Below are 23,117 nucleotides of genomic sequence, written 5' to 3'. Positions count from 1 at the left end.
GTGAGGTGGATGGACCTAGAGACTGTTATATAGAGTGAAGTAAGTCAGAAAGAGAAAAACAAATATCATATATTAACGCATGTATGTGGAATCTAGAGAAATGGTACAGATGAACTGGTTTGCAAGGGAGAAATAGAGACACAGATGTAGAGAACAAACATATGGACACCAAGGGGGGAAGTGGGAGGTGGGTGGTAGTGGGATGAATTGGGAGATTGGGATTGACATATATACTCTAATATGTATAAAATAGATAACTAATAAAAGAAAGAAAAAAAACAAGCAAAGAAAACCAAATAGTTTCGTTAGACTTAGCTATAAGCTGTGTTTAAGACAACCAAGAATTTGAAAACGAACTGCTTCTTTGCATAATTAACTTAGTTATCAAAACAATTACTTATGTGACACAAAAACAATGAATTATTTTATGTTATATGTAAATTTATTTATGCTTTACATTATAAATTACAGTAAAGTAGTGAGGCCAAGATGCAACCCAGCCTCTTTATAACCATGCCATGCCTAACTTAACTTGCAATAGAACTGGGGAGAAAACCAGATGATTTAATTCATGATTTAATTCACCATGAGCCCCCCACTCTTTTTTTTTTTTTTTTGCGGTAGGCGGGCCTCTCACTGTTGTGGCCTCTCCCGCTGCGGAGCACAGGCTCCGGACGCAGAGGCTCAGCGGCCATGGCTCACGGGCCCAGCCGCTCCACGGCATGTGGGATCTTCCCGGACTGGGGCATGAACCCGTGTCCCCTGCATCGAAAGGCGGACTCTCAACCACTGCGCCACCAGGGAAGCCCGACCGCCCCCCCACTCTTGTGCTGTCCACAGTCCTGGGAGAAAGGTAACTCACCTTGGGAGTTATGACAGAATATAAGCATATTTGGTTAGCCAGAGAACCCACCTTTGTTTGGAAGTCTACAAAGTAATATGACCTCACATGGCCAAGGGTGCTTTGGATTAGTAGTTCATCAAACACCATATTTTCAATTGAGCTTTTTGTTTTTGTTTTCATTCTTAGAACCTACACTTACTTTTCAGAGCATTTTTCAGAACGTTCTCTTATTTTCTAATTGTGGCTGAAATAACATTTTCAAGCACAGCATCAACAGTTGCTTTGTTCCTTACACATTACACTGTATTCTTCCAGGGATTCGATTTTATTCTTGAACATACAGGAAAGAGAAAGCAATTTTATCCTTTTTTTCCTCCCACATGTATCTTTTACCCAAGAAATGCATTTTAACATATTTCTGTGGAAGCACAGGTTTTAATTATTTTCTCAGGGACTGACCATTCCAATTTCCCAGATGATGTTAAATGTGTAATGCTCGATTATATATCACATTTCATTATATGCAACTGGATAATATCCATGTGAAAGTTATTCCCTAGAAACAGACCACTAAAGTACCATTTAGTACACTGCTGATTTAAGACACAAAGTGATACTTCAGTCTCCAGAAATAGTTGACAAAACATCAAAAATTATGTAATTTACTGTCTTGAAATATTTTAATAACACCAAATTCTTTATAGTTTGCAAAGCAATTGCAAAAGTGTTACCATTCTGTACCCATAATAAACCCCACAGATAACTATTGCTGTCTCCATTTTACAAATAACGACAGTACAGCTCTAAAAGATTTTCTGTTACTAAAATATCCTTGGTTGTTAAGTGACAGGGCTGGAAATTTTACATCCAGACCTTCTGACAGTTGTCTTAGAATGGTTCCTATACTGCAGCTTCCTCCAGTTTCATGTCTGTGAGGGCATTTAAGTCCTCTTCTGAGAGAAGGAAATCTTCTCAGTGTAATATTTTAAACCAGCAAATTTTAGTGTATCATTTGGGAAATGCCGTGAAGAAATACCTTGAAGTGTTTGAAATTCACATGTGAAAATATGATAGTGATTGAATGAAAATAAAATACATGTGGTCCAATAGGGTATAAATTGTATTTTTCTTTGTCTAGGGCTTCTGAAAAAAATATGATTGTTGGTTAGCAGAACAAGTATTTCTCTAGCAGTACAGCAGACGTTTTCTTTCTAGTGACATGTGAGAGTGGGTGGTGAGCATTTCAGATCAGAACATTGAGTACTTGTGAACAAAGAATGTATAATGGCTGGATTTACTTTTTTTTCCCATTTTTTTTCCTTAGATTGGCCATCATACAGCATTTCAGAATTAAACTCCAGCTCCTTTTCAAAAAAGAAAACAAAAACAGTACTATATGAACTTTGGCTATAGGTAACCTCTATAAAAATTCATTTCTTTATAATTTATTTTCTTTGGAGAATAATCCCCAAATGCTCAATCAGACAAGCATTACATTATGTTTTCTCCTTTCTGAGGATAAGATAAAATTAAATTGTAGTCTTGATTATCATTAAATACATTTGTCAAAGTCTAAAAAAATACTTCTTCTCTTGGATTCTACTTAGAGGAAAGCACATGTAAGATTATGGAAAGGATATCTATAAAGTCAGGAATAGTTCTTCATCCTCACAGAAGACTAGATTCAATATACAAGCAAAAAAACGAGGGTCAATTTTTATTTTTGTATGAGTAACATGCATAGTAAAACAAGAATTCACTTTGAGACCACATGAATTTTAAACAAATAAAGATGTACTTTTTTTTAAACATAGGCCTTCATATTCTAGAGAAGTCACAGTAATGTTTCCATTCAAGTTTGTAGAATTCTGAGTTATCATCTTCTTGTCAGAAAAACCGAGGAGTCTGGTTTTATCCTTGCTCACTAGGTATGTAAACATGCATAAACATGCATAAGTTACATTTCCTGTATGTCATTTTCCCCTTCTGAAAAATAGGAAAAATAAACTAAATTGTAGAGTTAATTTGAGGACTAAATGATAATACTAAAGAGGTTTTTTGGCTACTTCTGATGACTGTATTGAGTCTCCAAACTGAGGAGAGAGGTGCTAAGGGACAAACATTGTTTAAAAAAAAAAAAAGAAAACTTCAAAAAAAAAGGTCTTGGAAAAAAAAATTCAATATTTACTAAAAGATATCCAAAAACTAGACTTGCCATCCTTTGCTCACCACCAACTTCTACATTTATATGGAGAAGAGTAAAGTCTTAGTGGATAGGGACTTCCCTGGTTGCGCAGTGGTTAGGAATCCACCTGCCAATGCAGAGGACATGGGTTTGAGCCCTGGTCCGGGAAGATCCCACATACCGTGGAACAACTTAGCCCATGTGCTACAACGACTGAGCCTGTGCTCTAGACCCCGCAAGCCACAACTACTGAGCCTGCATGCCTAGAGCCCGTGCTCTACAACAAAAGAAGCCACCACAATGAGAAGCCCACACACCGCAACAAAGAGTAGCCCCTGCTCACCACAACTAGAGAAAGTCCGCGCCCAGCAACGAAGACCCAACACAGCCCAAAATAAACACATAAATTTATATATTAAAAAAAAAGACTGGATAGAGAGGTGGATGTCTGTGACTTAACAAAGGTTTGTCAGAGTCTTCTCTTTTTTACCTCCCTTTGCTTTCTATGAGGGTGAGGATTTTCCCTTCTTTCAAGGCTAGCTCAGGGAGTCTCAAGAGATCTGATGAGACAGGAAGGGGTGGTTACAAGGAAACAAGACTGCCATCTCCCTCCAGCTGGATGCTTTCTTGGCTGGCAAATCCTGGCTCTTCTAAGTTGCTAGAGAAGAGAGGTGTGCTGAGACGGGTTTTGTGAGCATACGGTCTGTCCTTCTGAAGAGTTTAATCAAGACAAACACAGACTTGTGTCTTCTTTTTTCTAGAAAAGTCTCCAGGTGCTAGACTGGCTTGGCTGGACTCATCTGCAATTGCAGAGCAGCGGGACCATGTTGTGAAGGGGAGGCTGTGCTCTAGAGAAGAAACAAAAGTTGTGTCTCTGGCTAACTTGCAAGGACAACACGTTTGCAAGGAAATGGCAGTTTTGGGGTGCTCCATGACAAAGGAAATTTGCCTTCAAAATGCTACAATGTACCCCATGAAAGAATAAAAATAACATTTGAGTGTATTTGGCATGCAGAAGACATCACAGGTAGATTACAAAACACCAGTCACGGTCTTCCCTGGTGGTGCAGTGGTTGACAGTCCGCCTGCCGATGCAGAGGACACGGGTTCGTGCCCCGGTTTGAGAAGATCCCACATGCCGTGGAGCGGCTGGGCCCGTGAGCCATGGCCGCTGAGCCTGCGCGTCCGGAGCCTGTGCTCCGCAACGGGAGAGGCCACAGCAGTGAGAGGCCCGCGTACCGGAAAAAAAAAAAAAAAAACAACAAACCTCCAGTACCTTCCCAGCCCTGCTGTCTCACCTCCCTGCCATTTCCTAGATGGAGGAGCCAGAGGGCAGCACAGTCAACTAGGGAGAAGCCCTGGAGGACAGGAAGCCACAGGGCACCATTTCCCCCTGCACTGCAGATTCCTCAGGCCAGACCAGAGCCAGAGCCAGAGCCAGAGAAGGGGACATGCTTAAATTGGATAACAAGTCACAATTTTGATACTAATCTTAGGTAGACTTAACAAATATATACTTGAAAATAAGTTTTCTAATACATGGAAGTAACCAAGAGTGATTTTGCATCTAAATATACTAACCTAGGGGCAAGAAGGTAAGATTTGACAGAGATTATTTAAAGTGAGCGGTGAGAAAAGGAATAAGTTTTTCATACGCTGCACACCACTGAGTTCAGCTTTGTAAAAATATGAGTACTGTCTTACCAATTATACCTTCAAGATATTACTCAAATCTGTCTTTTCACCTTCAACTGTTGATATCACCTTAGTCCAAACCAGCCATTGGTCTCAAATAATTGCACCAGCTTCCTCTTTGGTGTACCACTCCTATTCTTTCTCTGCCCTTATTTGGTCTCCAGAAAACAGGAAACCTGATTTCTCAGAGCATAATTAAGGTCATGTTTAACTCCCTTGCTTAAACATTTCAATGGCTTTGTATTGCAGTATTACAAAATCTAAATTCCTTTGCCTTGGCCTACCTGATCTGTCCTCTGCCCATTTCTCCATCTTCTTGCTGAGCCACTTCCCTTCTTCTTACTCTGCTGCAGACTCTCCAGTCTCTGAGGTCATCTCCTGGCTCATGACATGCTCTTTCCTACATGCAGTTCCCAGTGCCAGCAAAAATTTCCCTTCCTTCCATCCCTTCAGATAGCCCAGTCATCCTTCCCATCTTCCTCTTCATAGACTTCCTTGACCTCCCTACCTAAATAAAGTTTTCTATGCATCCCTCCATCTCAATGAATTATTTTCTCCTTCATGGTATTAATTTACAGCTCATGACAACGTTTCCTAAAATTCGACATGTACGTTTAATTTTTTAGTGCTAATTTCTTCTTGCAAAAATAATGTGCTCTCACACCTCAAACAATGTCTTCACATGGTAGGTGTTCAAATTTTCATTAAAATAGATTATTGTGTTATTATTATTGTTGTTATTAAAGTTATCATAGGTTGTAGACAGCATGAAGATGACGACTCTAACAGGTGAACACAGGCAAGAAATAATTTTTTGAAAGACCCTAACCCTCAAGTTGGATTTGAAAAATAAGTATCCAAAGTCCAAGTTGAAAACTAGCACTAGAAGAGACAATCAATAGCATTATTATTAAGAAATGAATTCATTTCTGATAAAAGCAAATTATAGAATAATATTAAGGTGTCTTTAATATGAATATGCCTATGAAATTCTGAGATATTCAAAGTCCAACAGATACAAGAATTACTGAGAGATCTTGTTAAAATGTAGAATCCCATTTTGTTTCATATGCTGACAGAGAAAGATTGCAAGTTATGGTCACATATACTAATAAATAAGCTTTTAGGCTTTATAAAATTGTGGGAAAAGTAATACATTCTTAGATCTACTATGTAACATAGATATTTACCAAATAGATAAATAGACATTGAGAATGTGTCTGGTTTTACCTGTGAAAGTCTCTGAACTTTTCATGTTAAAACACACTCTTTGTGGGGCTTGAATTCTCAGTCCTGTGGAATTGACGTGGCTCTAAGCTAACACTACTACAATTAAAATTAAATAATTTAATTAAAATTTAATTAACAGATTTAAAAATTAGCACCTAACATCTAGAAGACACAATGTCTAGGAAACTTTCTTTATATTTTAAAGCTTATAATCTAGTAGCTTGGTTGAGACAAATATACCATTTTTACATATAAGATCAGGGTTAATAAAAAAGCTGATTTCCCTCCTCCAGCTCTACTGACTAAGAGTATCTGTTTTCATTGTAGTATCCAAAATCTTTGTATGGAAAGATGGTACTTGATCTTAGATTTTGGTTTGACCCAGAATGACATGAAGTGGTTAATTTGAAAATCCCAACTTTTTGTTACCAGTTGGTAGGTTAAAAAAAAAAAGATGAGTTCAGGACACCTATGCCCAGTGACATAGCCTGAAAACATCAATAAACAAAGAGAAGGAGAACTTTGACCTTTCTCACTTCTTAATAATAAAGTTGCATCATATTCCCATAGCAGGAGCTATGGATAGATAAAATATCTCTCTTATTGTGGTTTTATATGGCAGTGCATCTGAAGTCAAGTATTTGTGCTCTAATGTTTGTGTGTGTGGTTATTTGATCTAATTGTTGTCTAATCTCCAAAAATGTCATAAAGCACCTGAGCTGTCTTACTGAAAGACAAGTCTTTAAAGAGACAGGACTTGGAATACCCTCACCCATCCTAAAATGTTCTGTGGTTCCTGAAGTGTCAAGTCCTGGCTAGTGCTACTATACCTCATAATGTGTTATTCTTGAGTGTATATTCCAGATTTGCTGAGAGTAGGGGTCTAGGGCCTGGAGTAAGATAAAGCCATGTGGATAAGGGATAGATTTCTCCTTAAAGGAGAACCATGATAAGTAGCCACATGTTTGAAAAATGATGCACTCTGATGGGATTGAGAGGACTCTTGTCAACATGGTGCACTGCACTAATGGGGGTAGGTCCCTACATAGAAAAATATATAAATTCTAGTTAATATGTTAAGAATATATAATTAAGCTCAAAAGAAATAAAAAGAAAATCAATTCTAAGTTACAAGTTAAAAGAGGATAAAGTAAAACTGCAAGTAGGAGTTAAGACTAAACATTTCATTGGGCATCGAAAGGTGATACACACATAAGTCCCAGTAAGAAAGATTGCCACGCCATAGACTATCACATTCAGCTACAGGGAGATGAAACTGAGCGTCTTGCATTAAATCAACATTGAGGGAATACTGCCTGATCTTTGAAATGAGACTCTAGGTTTTTACCCCAATGTCTTAGATATGAAGCAAGCAAGCAAGATACCTATAAATCACCAATGAGTTTTAGAAACTCCAGGTCAAAAATTAATTTTAAAAGTGTTCTGAATTTAGACAACCCATATGTATTACAAGGCTTAAATAATATATTTTATAGGAAGTCTTTTCATTCCAGGTCTCTTAAATACATATTAAATAATTGACAAGGAAATAAAGATAATAGAGAACTATGAAAGAGAGCATGTTTACAGTGTTCAAAGTAAAAAATGGACTAGAAACTGTGAGAAAAAAGAGCATTATATAAAAATAGCAGGCATACAAAAAACTGGAAATTTTGTAAATGAAAACGTAGTCCTTGAATTAAACAACAAAAAAAGCTTACAAATAGACAAATGAATCCAATGATGACACATCACCTAGGAGACAATAAATAAATTGTGTATAAGGTGGAGATCCTGAGGAAAGAAAAACAAGGCTTGAAATTGGGGCTTGACAACAGTCATTGTTAACGTTTTAGTCTATTTGTATTTTTCATGGACTACGAAGGCAATTTAGAACAGTTTTAAAATGTTTTTCTCTTATGATTGAATTTTCCTGAATTATGCTAACCACTTCAAAAATTGTACATATCACAAACTTATACATTGTTATTGGGGACAGTAAAATTGTAGGGACATAAAAAAAAATTGAGCCCGACCACTTCGAAATCTCCACTGGTGTCTTTTTAGAGATACCAGCCTCATGTTGAGAGGGCTCTGAATGTATCTGCTGTGAATGGACTCGCCTACCATGGAGACAGAAACAGGGACGAAGTGCATGGAACTCAAAATAGCAGGTCTCCGAAGTGATGTCAGATAAATCCTAGTATTCCACAGTACAGTTTGTGGGAGGATGGTCTTAGAAGCAAGGAATAGGGACAAGAACTTTAGTTAAAGAATAAGTCCCATAAAAAGATACAGAGTTGTATGGAGGCTTAATGGATGAAATCTTTATATAAGACAGAATTCCTTTGGGTATTTTATTTTCAGCATTTGACATAAACATTGAAGAATGTGTTGAATGGTGACAAAAAAAAAAGAGAGAAAGTAAAACGAAGAAGGTTTTATGCAAAATAAAGAAGGACATACCATGAGCAACGGCAAGCCTGAGCTAGAAAAGAGTGAACAGTGTTCTTTAACTGATAAACTAGATAAATGGACATTTAATGTGGGGATATAATCATAGTTAGAAATTGAGAGTGGAGTTTTGCAGAGAAATCTAGGAAGTAGAGTTAAAATTAAAGATTGACCATAAAGCATACAATAAGAAAAGTAGGTAACCAAGGAGATGTAGAGCTTGCAAAAATGAGAGCAAGATATTATGAAAAAGAGAGGAAAAGTTAAAAGAATTGAATCTCTGATGAACTAAAAGAGAATGAGTGTTCAAGCTATGAGGATTGTTGTCCGATGCGGAGGTGTTGTAAGAAAGAGGAATGAAAGAATGAAAAGGGGGTTTGAGGGAAGGTATTTAAGCAAAGGGATACCATTTAATTTAATCATTAGATGACCTTTATTGACCTTTATTGAGTGCTTTTTAGAGTGATAGTGGCATTTCAGTTTTTAAAGTTAAAATGCTGTGTCAGTTGTTATCCCAAAATACATTCCCCCAGTCTTCCTGGCTGCATCTAGCTGCTGGTGAGCCTATAAAATATAGTTCTTACATTCGGGAACTTCTTGCTTCTGCAGCCTAAACTTTAATCAAGATAAAACAGAAATTACAACATAAACCTAAAATATGAGGACTTGGATTAGTGGTCAGGCAGTATGGACCCATAAAGTTGGAAAGTTGGTGACCCTTGTTATGTCATCATAGTTGGTGAACTGTCATCTTTGAAAACTTGTAAAGCAGAACATGTGGCTCTTGAGTCTGTATCTCTGGGGAAATGGTTGTAAAGAGCCATGATGTGAATGAATAATGCCTTATTCTTACTGATTTATGCAATTTATTACAATAAAGTAAAAACTTCAGGCAATATTTTACTTACTTTCAAAACAAGATTTTATTTACTTTCTGGGCACGTGGCTGCATAAGTATGAAAGACTTTTCTCATTCTCACACTTACAGCCAGGTATGGCTCTGCAGGTAAGTTCTCACCAATGAAATATGAACAGAAATGAAGGGTGCTTGTTTAAAAGGAGATTTCTTGCCCTGGTCTTCCTCTCTTCCCTTTTGCAGGCTGAAATGTCCAATGTGGTGGAAGTACAATGTCAACCATGCTGATGAAGCCAACATCTGTGTAAATGATGGAGCATGAAATGAGAAGAAAACAAATCCCTGAAAAAAAAAATCACAGAGCAAATCTGCCTCACGTAGCTAGGCTCTTTGGGCTTTTAAGTTGTTCCATGTGCATGAGATAACTTTCAATCTACTTTAAGCCCTTGCATTTTTTTCAGCAGTTTAGTCTTCAGCTTAATAAAACTGTTTAGAAGAATATGGGCTGATTGCTACTTTTTAAAAGTGAATGGGTAAATTGAGTTGTTAACGATAAAAAAAAGATCGACTCATCTTTAGAGTGGATAAGAGACAGATGGATTGTGTGGAAATAACTAACTTATTGTCCTTTTGTCACATAGTTTCACACATGTAGGAAGTAAGATATTAATGAGAATTATAAGAGGAAGACTTAGTCATGAAACTTTATCATAGATATCTCCTCCAACTGTCAGAAAAATATGTATATGTACAATAGAATATAGAGTATATAGTATAGTTTAGAGTATATATGAAGTATAAATAGTATAGATTATAAATTGATAATATAGTAAATAGTATAGAGCAGGGGTCCCCAATCCCCTATATAATATAGGAACCGGGCTGCACAGCAGAAGGTGAGCGGCGGGCAAGTGAGTGAAGCTTCATCTGTATTTACAGCCGCTCCCTATCACTGGCTTTAGCACCTGAGCTCTGCCTCCTATCAGCATTATGGTGAGTTGTATAATTATTTCATTATATATTACAGAGTAATAATAATAGAAATAAAGTGCACAATAAATGTAATGCGCCTGAATCATCCCGAAACCATCCCCCCACCCCCGGTCCATGGAAAAAAATTGTCTTCCGTGAAACCGGCCCCTGGTGCCCAAAAGGTTGGGGACCGCTGGTAAAGAGTACATAGTATATACAGTGGAACAGTAGATAGAGAAGTATTACATATTCCTCTCTATGTATTCATAAGTATATCATATATATCTATATATTAATTTCTACACATTCACAGAGAGTATACGTTTTCTGACATTAGCAGAAGATTGAATTTTCACAATTCACAAAGGAACAGAACCTTCTAGGTGTTCTAAAATTAGGTAGAAAATAGTTACTTGTAAGAAAAAATCTAGAAATGCATCATTAACTCTCTGAATGTGTGAATGAATCTGACATTTCCTAGGAGCTAATGAGATACATGCTTGCTGTCTAACTTGTCAAGAATTCTTTTTTGGAAATCTTGAAAAGAGAAGCCTTCTAAATCTGAGTCATTAAGGTGAGACCAAGTCAAAACATACCAAAAATGAGAATTAGATTCCTGTTCTCTAATGGTGTTTCATATGAAAAAGCAAGGTCTCTACTGTTGGATAGATTTGATTTAGAATCCTCCTCCTCTGAATGACTGGTTGTCATCTTAAACAATTTGTTCCATTTCTTGGAGGCCTATGCATGGTAAAAACTTAGCAGTCTGAACCAACAACGATTCGGTCCCTACTATTGCCAATGTTGTAATTGTATTTTTTTCCTTTTCCTTTTTTTTTTTCCATTCTCACCTGTTTATTTTGTAACTGTTCTCCTTGTAGAATTCAAAATCCAGTGTCCTAATTATAAGCTCAGATTTAGACCACTTGGTCTCTTAATGCTCGATAAAGTGGTTTAGTCCGTATCCCACTCAGCCAGTTATTGGCAGTGGATGGCTGCTGGATTCAACTTCATCTTGGGTCTATTCCTTTAAGTAAATATGCTTGAATTTTGATATGTGTGTAAAAAATTATGCTGTTTGCACCTGTAAAAATTAGCCTAAAAACTTTCATTCATTTGTTCACTTTTGTGAATTAGTAATGTATTTTTCCCATTTATCAATCATATCTTTTCCTGATTTTTATTTGTTTTTAAAATAATACTTTTTCTCTGAAAATAATCCTTCATTAATTATTTACATTGCAAATATTTTCTCCCAGATTATGACTTACCCTTTAAGTTTTTCAGGATGTATTTGATAAATAGATAGTCTTTATTTTAATGCAGTTGTATTTATTAACCTTTTCTTCTAAGATTAGCATTGCATCTTAAGAAATTCTACTCTTTCCCCAAGGTGATAAAATGTTTTTCTAAACATTCTTCTGAAATTATTAAAACTATACCTGCCACATTTAAATACTTAATCCTTTGAGATCTGAATTTTGCCTTTGATGTATGGCAGGATTGAACTGTACCTAATGGTTTTTCTCTATTATGTAATAATATTTTAAAATCTCTTAATTTGTTTAATTGGTGACTGTCAGTTTACATCTCATAATTTTAAATTAAGCTTATATGAATAAATACAATTTAATATTAAAATTATTTTGGAGCATGTGGCTTTTTATTTGCTAATGTTCCATTTAGGACATTTTCATCTATATTTATATGAGAGACTGGCCTCAAATATTTCCATTCTTTTTGAAACTCTTATAAGATAAAATATATTCAAAAGTTCACAAATTATGAATATACAGCTCAGTGAATTTGTGCAAAGTGAACATACTCATGTATTTTGGATCAAGAAATAGAATACTATAAGCACCCCAGAAGCTTTCCTTGTGACTCTTTGAAAGCATCATCTTCAAAGGTATTCAGAGCTCTGAATACATTTAATCACTAATTTATTTAATCACTAATTTAAATAAGTTTTAATTTTAATTAAAATTAAAACATTGAGCTACTTCACTCTTTATGACAGACTCTAGGTCCATCCACCTCACTACAAATAACTCAATTTCGTTTCTTTTTATGGCTGAGTAATATTCCATTGTATATATGTGCCACATCCTCTTTATCCATTCATCTGTCAATGGACACTTAGGTTGCTTCCATGTCCTGACTATTGTAAATAGCACTGCAATGAACATCGTGGTACATGACTCTTTTTGAATTATGGTTTTCTCAGGGTATATGCTCAGTAGTGGGATTGCTGGGTAATGTGGTAGTTCTATTTGTAGTTTTTTAAGGAACCTCCATACTGTTCTCCATAGTGGCTGTATCCATTTACATTCCTACCAACAGTGCAGGAGGGTTCCCTATTCACCACACCAGCATTTATTGTTTCTAGATTTTTTGATAATGGCCACTCTGACCAGTCAGAAAGAGAAAAACAAATACCATATGCTAACCCATATATATGGAGTCTAAAAAAAAAAAAAAAAGGTACTGACGAACCTAGTGGCAGGGCAGAAATAAAGACATAGACGTAGAGAATGGACTTGAGGACACGGTTGGGGGACTGGGAAGCTGGGGCAAAATGGGAGTAGCATCAACACATATACACTACCAAATATAAAATAACTAGTGGGTAGCAGCAGCATAGCATAGGGAGATCAGCTTGGTGCTTTGCAATGACCTAGAGGAGTAGGATAGGGAAGGGGGAGGGAGGCTCAAGAGGGAGGGGATATGGGGATATATGTATGCATATGGCTGATTCACTTTGTTGTACAACAGAAACTAACATACATTGTGAAGCAATTATACTCCAATAAAGATGTATATATAAAATAATTAAAGCATTGATATACATAACAACTTGGACAAACCTGAGAAATTATAATTTACATAAAAAGCCAAGCTCAGAGGATACAAACTACATGATCCTATTTACTTAATATTCATGAAATAACATACTTACAGAGATAGACAGCAGATTACCAGATTACTGTTTGCCAGATTAGAGATAGGGAATTCCTTGGCGGTCCAGTGGATAGGACTCTACACTTCCACTGCCGGGGAGCCTGGGTTCAATCCCTGGTCAGGGAACTAAGATCCTGCAAGCCACTCAGCATGGCCAAAAAAGCAAAAAAATAAAAAAGATTTGAGGGAGAGGGGTTAGGGGTAGCATGAAACTATACATATGATAAAATTGCATAAATCACACACACACACGCACACACACACACACACAGATATGAGTGCATTTATAACTGGTGCAATATGAGTAATTTATGTTGGTTGAAGCAATATCAGTTTCCTGGTTGTAATACTATACTATAGTTATGGAGGATGTTAACAGAGGGGGAAGCTGGGTGAAGAGTGCAAAGTAAACTTGTACATTTCTTTGCAATATTGTGTGGATACATAATTATTTCAAAATAAAACAAAAATATTTTAGAAAGCACAATTTTGTTTTGTTTTAGTTTATTTGTTTAAACAGCAATGTATAACAAAAACATTGTCTAAATTTGCCTAGATGCATTTACTGTTAAAAATGATCAGTCCTATCTGGCTAATGTGTATGTTAGGAAAAATGAGAAATGGGAGTACATCAAACGGTTGATAAGGATGTGGAGAAAAGGGAATTTTGGATATTGTTGGTGGGAATGTAAACAGGTACAGCCATTACAGAAAACATTATGGAGGTTCCTCAAAACATTAACAATATAACTATCATATGATCCATCTATTTCTTTTATGGTTATGTATCCAAAGGAAATGAAATTGTTATCTTAAGGAGACGTCTGCACTCCCACATTCATTGCAGCTTAATTCACAATAGACAAGATATGGAATCAATCTAATTGTTCATAGATGGATGAATGGATAAAGAAAATGTGGTATATATGTACAATGGTATTGTCCAGCCTTAAAAAAGAAGGAAATTCTGTCATTTGGGACAAAATGGATGAACCTGGAGAACACTATGCTAAGTGAAATAAGCCAAACACAAAAAGAGAAATACTGCATGATCTCATTTGTATGTGGAATGTAAAAATTTGAAATGAAAGCAGAGAGTAGAATGGTGGATGCTCTGAGCTGGTGGGTGAGGGAAAGATGACTGGGAGATGTTGGTCAAAGGTACAAAGATTCATTTATATAGGATGAATAAGTACTGGAGTACTTATATGGTAACAATATCTAAATTTGAAAGTGTGTTATTCTTGTTCTAACTGAAGAGGCACGTCCAATGCAAAACCCATACAAGAAAATAATCCCCGTGTAGTGTAACTAATGAGAAGAAAAGGCTGACAAGTAAATATGTACAGTCTTTTTATCCCCTTGAATTTTGATGAGCTGAAAGTAATTAAAAAATCATATGAAATATGAAGGCACATGGATGAGAATGCCACAGAAAAATTATGAAATCTTGGTATCTATTTAATATAACTTGGCTTATTATCTTTGATTACAACCATATATTTTTTCCCTTTAGCTTTTTATGATTTTTCTTTAACATAAATGCTCCCATTAATTACATTTTTCTGTTATTTCTTACCTTCTAACTTGATACTCATCATTACTAGAAAGCAAACAATGTATTTCAATGAAGAGATCAGGGAAAATCTATATATTATTAACTAAGGATATCAATTTAAGCACTAACAATTAAATTCAGAGCAAAGGAGAATAATCCTTAAAACAAAAAGAAAACAGAAGTTTTCATAAATTTGGTATCATATTGTTTTTTAAAAAAATACTGCTACATTCTGAGATTGTGAGGAAATACTCTTCTGATGAAGAAAGGTATTTTTTTTTATATTTGAAACACAATTTTCTATACATGGGTTCGGAGATATTATACCATATCTGTACATTTATTGGGAGGCATAGTTAAATAATGTACTTATAATATTTCTAATAACAGTAAAAGCATTTGTACCAGACACAGTGCTTCATGCATACCTTTATAACACTAATCCTCAGAATAACCCAAGAAGATATAATCAGTACAGTTCAAAACTAATCATGTGATGTTTTTAATATTCAAAAATTATGAATAATAATGCAATTAAATATTTAGGCACTAAAACTCATTTTAGAAATAAAACTAATATGTGCATTTGAAGCTCCCATTTTCCTGGGCTGATAACATACCTCTTTCTCTCTGTCCAAATTTGCTTTAGAACATTCCTGCCTGTAACTTAAAAAAAATTTACTCTTCATATTATATTCTTAGCGTAACCATGTTTTACACTTTGTACTTTATATAAATCCTATTTTATGTATTTGTAAACCTGCTTTTTAAATTTTGCATTGATTAAATTTAACACCGTTTAACACTTTGAGATGTGCAACTTCAGTTCACCCAGTTTCATTGTGGATTACTGTTCCATTATGTTGTTATGCAAAAACTATTTGGATGTTAGGCTGTTTTCTTAATTTTTGTACATAGTATTTCCTTCTTACTTTGTGTAAGATTTTTCTTTTAGATGTATACACAAAAGTGGAATTGTTTGTTTTTCCTTTTTATTTGTGGATCATCCCCATGTTTGTTTGATGAATAATAATCTAGTTTATGCCTTGAAAATATCTTCTTCCAGATTAGAACATCTTTTGAAGCAAAGAAAATTAAAATGTTGATGTAGTCAAATTTATCAATTATTCCTTTATTGCTTTTATGTCATACTTAATTTCATAATCTCCAAAACATAAAAATAATGACTAGCTAGTCTTACAAAAATTTAAGGATCTTCTTTTCAAATACAGGTCTTTAATACAAAGAAAATTTTTGCATGTATTGCTTGGGATTGTAATACATTTTGACTCAACATTATTGACTTAAAGAAGAAAACTAAACAAAAAACAAAAGTGCTCCATTTAAAGCTTTGCCATTCAGGTAAAGTGTATATTGCCTTTCAAGAAATTATACAGTGAGTTAACATGAAATTTCGGATCATCAAATCACATACAAGAATCTGAGATCTTACATAATGTCAAAATTTGATCATAATTTCAAAGACATAAGTAGCAACGAGGCACCAGGTGAAGCAGTAATATGCCTAGATTATAGACCTAGTTTCCCATTTTCATAACTCATTAGGAAATACTGAGGTTCAGGTATAATATTTGAGTTTTCTAAATGCTATGTGCCATCATTGATTACATAAAAGGTAGCTTTTATCATAATGAAATGTATCTGTTCAATAGCTTGTGTGATGTATTCCAGGGAACTATGCATTACCCCCATCTTTGGGTTGTACGTTTGTTTATCATAAGCAATTCTAGCCAAATAAGGCACTCTCTGTTAGTAAATACCAACAGTGCTTTTAATCAATATCTTCCATTAGCATATTTTCAAAGTGATTTGACCAGAATGGATTGTAATTCTCTTCTTCTCAATGTACTCTCTGACTTCTGTCAATATATCCTTGACACATGTCAGTTATCTTTATATAATTTGTCTTAAAACAGTTTCTGCAGTATTTCATTAAAAAAAAAAAGGTTCTTAACACCCCAGTGACCATCTGGGTTTGAAACATATAAATGATTATCCTGAATTATTGTTATTAAGCGTGTTGATAACAGCTTCATTCCTTCTGAGGCCTTTTAACAGTATATTTCAAGATCAAATATTTTGATTTGTTTTGTTATCCATAGTCATTTGAACATGTGTAAGATTGCAGTAGAGTGTGTAATCTTTCTAAAGCCACTTAAAAATTTTTTCTGACCAATAATTCTCTATAGGTATTGCATTAATTAGATGCTTCGAATGAGATTCCAGAAATACACTCTTCTTATGAGTCATTGTGTACATAGGTTTGATTTTCATTTAATTCTAGCAATGAACTTACAACCCTTTTCTTATAATACATACATTTAGCAGAAAAATAAAAGTATTAGTTAACACACAGTACATCAATTAAAATTATATCATTCTTATTTTTTCTCAACATAAATGACCTTTGGCCACTAACTACATATTTCCAGTGACTGGGTAGAGACCAGATGCCATTAACTGATAATTATAGAGTGTACTAGTTTATGAACATAACTGTATTCCAGATATCTAGCACAGGATTTTATAAACACCGACTTCCAGGTAGGGTATTTATCACTATCCATTAACTTCTATAATATCAACATGTTTTTTTTCTTTTCTCTGTCCAGTTCCAACCAATTGCTCCATAAAGAGGTCAAATTCTCTTTTTAATTTGTGTTGCCCATGCCATCTGAGAGTAAAGATAAAGAATGCATTGTTTAGGGTGGGAGGGAGGGAGACGCAAGAGGGAGGAGATACGGGAACATGTGTATATGTATAACTGATTCACTTTGTTATAAAGCAGAAACTAACACACCATTGTAAAGCAATTATACTCCAATAAAGATGTAAAAAAAAAAAAAAAGAATACATTGTTTAGAGATGTTCTGCCTTGCAACTTAATGCAGTGTTCCCATGAACGAGCACTCCTGTTCCCCACTTAGCAATTCTGACCTTTAAAGTCATTTTGTTCCCACGTTATTTAGAATGTCAATCGTCCTTCCTGGGTGAGGGTTTTAAGCACACTCCTGGCATTGTTGATGGGTCTGATGTTCTATTACAGTAATCTAATTTGTCCATTTTCTCAACTGAAATAGTTGTGCATGACACTTGCCACAAGTTTTGGAAGGCTAATTGACCTAAATCTTCACATCTAGCCTAAGAGCTTTCATTAGAAATGGGAAGAACACATTTTGACCTCTCAGTAAATCTATCTCAGATACCACTGTTTTAATTGGAGGGAAAAATTCAGCCTCTGTTCACGTATTTCTGTCCCAAATCATAATCCTCTCAATTTGATTTGGGTCTCTCTAAATTAGGATAGACAGAAAAAAAATTTTCTTGGCATTTTAACATGTGCAGGTGGTGTCAGAGTGGCTCCTCCATCCCACAAATTCTGATGGTGAACTTTCAACTCATCAATAGAAATCCTGTCAATTAACCTTTTTTTTTTTGCTATCTTGTTCTTCAAATAATGAGTCTTGTTTCTATCAATCAGCCCCATAGTAGTAACTGAGCTGTCATGTCAGTTACTATTTCCTAATTTTTTTTAATTCCTATAACAAAATACATAAAATTCTAAGACTGGGAAGTCCTTATCACAGCATTTGTCATAATCCACATCTATTACTTTAAATTAGATGTGTCCATGTGGCCATGATAAACACAACCTGAGATCATCCATATTTTGGAAGGTATATTTCATTTCTGGACTGGTAAGGATGTATGGCTATTACCCCTCTGAAAATAAGCCTGACAAATCCTTTCATTCATTCAACATAGCCCATCAGTTGTCATTCCACCAGAAAGTACCTGTTCACAAAAATAAGCAGCTACTTGGATATCAATTCTCAAGCCAAAAATCTAATTCATCTAATTCATTAGCATAAAAAATTATGACCACTGTTTTTTTCTTAAAAGTATACAGATAATTGAAGGCCAAGGACATGAGTCTACTGAATATTGAAGGTATTCTATTAGGATTAAAACAATTTCTTCAGTGAGAAGAAAACCAATTTTATTGCTTTTTTGCCACTATTCATATCTCTTCCTTGAGGGTTCTAGCTTTTACCAGTTCTACTCACAGCAGCCAGAGAATTATTTTTTCACTGATCTCTTGTTTGCAATGTGATGCTTATCTATCCCCTTATCAGTTCTCGTGGATCTATTTCCTCCAAGTTTCATCGATAAGATTTTACCCCCATAATTTTCCCCAAAGCTTTTATCACTTTATATTAAAGATGATAAGGAAGCCATCTTGGCATCAACTTCTCATTTTGTTTTTCCATTCTTTCCTTTTTCTTGCCCCCCACAAAGTGCTTTAGCTATATTTCATGGTTCAGAAAGGCAATCTGGGACATAGTGCTAACCTGAGATAACACAAATGTCAAAGTGTCAAATTTGATTCGTAGGAATGTGTCAACCTGTTATGCTTCCACCTCACAGGTATCGACATATGATAGCAAAATGAGAAGAGGTTCAGGACCACCACCAACAGATTGGAAAAGCTTTCATACATAAATATGGAATTGTATGGCAAAATTCAATCTTTTCTACAAAAACTGGGAATGGGTTGGGGTGGAAATTCTCTTCAAATTTTAGATTAGATAACAGGAAGAAAAAAGAGTTCTTCATTATTAGAAGAATTTTTGTGTTCAAAGATCTCTACTAAGTACTATTCAAAATAAAAAAAATTTTGTGTTTTCTTTAGTAAGAATCTAAAAACTATGTAGAATTTTTGCATTCTTATAGATGGATTCTTTTATATTGGAGTAAAGGCAAGTTGATGTTATATCTACATATGAGATACACTCTGATCATGGAAAAGACTCCAATATATTAACACAAAGTTACTAAGCAGAAGGCTAGAATATTAATCAAATTTTTCTGGCCCATGATATTTTTTTATGGCATGATGCTAAGAATTTAAAGATAAGAAATGAATCAAATAGATAAGAAAGATTAATATATAAAAACTATTTAAAAACTTAAATTTTATATATTGAAAACCAGACATCCTTTAAATTTCAAGCTGATTATAATCTGAGTGTTCAAATGCTATCATAAATAAATAATCCATAATTTTTCATAATTATACAGAAAACAGGATTTCATAGTATATGTGATTTGAAGTTTTTAAATAATAAGAATAACAATTAACATAACATTCTCCTTGAAATTGAGGTGACACTGGAAGAATCACCCTAATAAAATGTAATGTTGTTCAATTAGGGAGGTATGTTTGGGTGTACTACATGCTCTCAGTTCTGTGACATGTTCAGCTCATTTTGAAGCCTTCCACCCAAACTCATATGGATGTGAAGAATGTTCAATCTACATTTTTTTCCCCTCTGGCCATGTGAAACTCTTTAAAACTAAAGAGTGGTAACCACTATGATGCCACACAGCACTCAGAAACCTTATATTTTCTAAAGAAGATGTCAAATTAATCTGCAGGATCCATTTTCAGCTTATTGATGATTACAGGTCTTTCTGTTTTGAAAATTCTTGGGGCTGGTATAGCATAAACATTAGTGAAAAAGGAATCTATATCTCTTATGTATGGAAAAGGTCATTTATGGACCTTTTGTTGGCATATAGATTCAGCAACCACCAGGGAGAGTCACAAATCCACATAATGCCCGTCTGTGTACAATATTGCATTTGATGTTCAGATTTAACTGACAGATGTGTAAAATCACAGATAATTGAATGACTCCCCACTGACTGCACAGCTGTACTGTAGAATCTGGAGCATGTGAATTACTGCAGGGATGGTCAGCAAGAAGCCACACAACATTGTTCGTATCTATGAGTAAGGCACTCATTTGTAAATATGAGCTTGGATTTATGCATAAAAAACAACTTTTTTCATGAAATGTAATTTTTAAGATATAATCTTTAGTTTAGGAAACTGTTCATAAAATTTTTAGTGCATATGCTATGACTATTATGGAAGTGAACTAACAGCATCAAATTAACATAAGTGTGCTTTTTCATTGCTTTCAGATTTCATTTTCTTAATTGCTTATGTTTCTTTTTTATAATATTCCACATACTCATTTTGAAATTAAATGGTGCATGACTTTTGTTTGAATTATACCAAGAATTCATTTTGTGTATATTGTAATATTCCTGTTTATTCAGAACTGCAAATCACCAATGATAAGAGAAACTAATCCAGAATTAAATTTGGTTGACAACTTTCAAAATTTTGCCCTGTAACTTAAGTGAACTTGGAAATTTTGCATACCCATTACTCTTCCTTTCCTCTGGGTTGTATCTGAAAATTGCAAATGGATCTGTTTCCCATTGTGATTATCCTTCAGGGAGAAAAAAGCAGAGAAAATGACATTGTTCTTGCTACGTCATGAGACAAACTGTAGAGTCAGTCTATTTCTTGCTTTAACAACAGTATTTTGTAGGCATTAATAAAATATGATCTAAAGAATATCACATTTATCAATTAAGTTTGCTATTCCATTAAAAAGGATGGAAAGGAGTTACGAAGAAAGACAGAGCAGACTCTTCTCCCTCAGCACCACAGCCAACCCCCACCCCCTGCTCCACAAGAAATGTCTCAAGAAGGCAGAAGGTTTTACCTTTATAGCTCAAGGAACAAGGAACATATGTCCAGATGGCCAAAATGTGGTTTCTACCAATTTCCCTCAATCTGTTCTGTAAAACCATGTGATTTATAAACTGTGGTAAAGTCTTATCTTTAAGATAAATTTTACCTTCCATAATGAAGACCTCCCACTTTTAAAGAGGGCAAATGATTACCTGTTGTTTATTTTTTTATTTTTTATTTTTTTTCTGTACGCGGGCCTCTCACTGCTGTGGCCTCTCCCGTTGCGGAGCACAGGCTCCGGACACACAGGCTCCGCGGCCATGGCTCGCGGGCCCAGCCGCTCCGCGGCATGTGGGATCTTCCGGGATCGGGGCACGAACCCGTGTCCCCTGCATCGGCAGGCGGACTCTTAACCACTGCGCCACCAGGGAAGCCCTACCTGTTGTAAAGACAGGATTTCCCAGCCTTCCTCTCTATGAAGGTGTGGCCACGTAACCAAGCTCTAGTCAATGAGATGGATGGAAGTGTCATGTGCTCATTAAAAACATTTGGTTATCCCACATGGTCCACTCCTCTGTTTTCTTTTTTCACCCGAGTACCTGGTACACAGATGAAATAACAGAATCCCCAGCAGCCATTCTAGACCATGATGAAGAAGTTCACACTCAGGGATGTCAGGATGATGAACTGGAGGGAAAGTGTTCCTGAGCATTAAGGAGATGCAATCGCAGCCTGCTTCTGCCAGCTTCTGCCCTTTCTTATATACCTGAGAGGGGATAAGCTTCTCTTTTGCTAAAACTTATTTTGGACTTCATTACTTCTTGTATCCAAGTTTAGCTCTAACTAAGTCATCTTCTAAGCCTACAGCCATCTCTTGGGAAAGAAACATGTAAAGGGAGCCCTACTCTCACCTTCATAGAGTTGCTTCCTGTGACCAAAAAATGCCTGGAAACTAGTGTGTAGACTTCAATTTGCTCTCAAAATGGTCTGCAAATTGTCATAATAGGATCTACTTAAAACAAAGAACACACAGCTATATCAGAGGGGGTTGTAAAATGACCAATACGAACCACATTAAGTATCCTGAAATAATGCAAGTAACATAAAAATATGCCAGATTTGAATACAGACAGATTACTGCTTTAAATTCCTCAAAAAATGATATCTACCATGTTCATGGGTAGGAAAACTCAATATCATTAAGACATATATTCTCCTGAAATAAACCTGTATATGCAACTTATTCCAAAATATATATGCATTGCAACAACCAAAAATAAAAAGACATAACTGAAGAAGAATTATGTTGTATGACATACCCTATTAAATATGAACATATATCACAATTACAAGTTGTAAAATGTATTAATTCAGGCAGTGTGGAATAGTTCCAGAATGCAAATTAGCATAGTAAAAGAATAGAAACATACACATAAATATTACATTAGATATGCTTTTGAATGGCAATGCTAGGTCAATTATTTTATCTTTATAGGAAAATAAAGATACTTACCATATCTCATACAAACATATGAATTCTTCATGGATTAATAATCTATGGATTAAAGGGAATTTAAGTCTATCATTTAGGGATGGTTAGGGAACAAGAACCAGTGTGAGTGATATGGTAAAACAGGGGTTTATTTTAAAGATAAGACCTTACCTATTTTGTCAAAAGCTAAGGAAGTAAAGGCTGAAAAGGAAGCTATTAGAAGATAAGAGAAATGCCTTTAACCAGGGACCACATATAGGTGCTGGTGCAGGGGTCTATGACAGGTTGTTGCCTTC

Source organism: Mesoplodon densirostris, chromosome 17 (assembly GCF_025265405.1).
Source record: "Mesoplodon densirostris isolate mMesDen1 chromosome 17, mMesDen1 primary haplotype, whole genome shotgun sequence".
Lineage (NCBI taxonomy): Eukaryota > Metazoa > Chordata > Mammalia > Artiodactyla > Ziphiidae > Mesoplodon > Mesoplodon densirostris.
The sequence above is the reverse complement of the archived record's forward strand: the minus strand, read 5'-3'. Positions refer to the sequence as shown.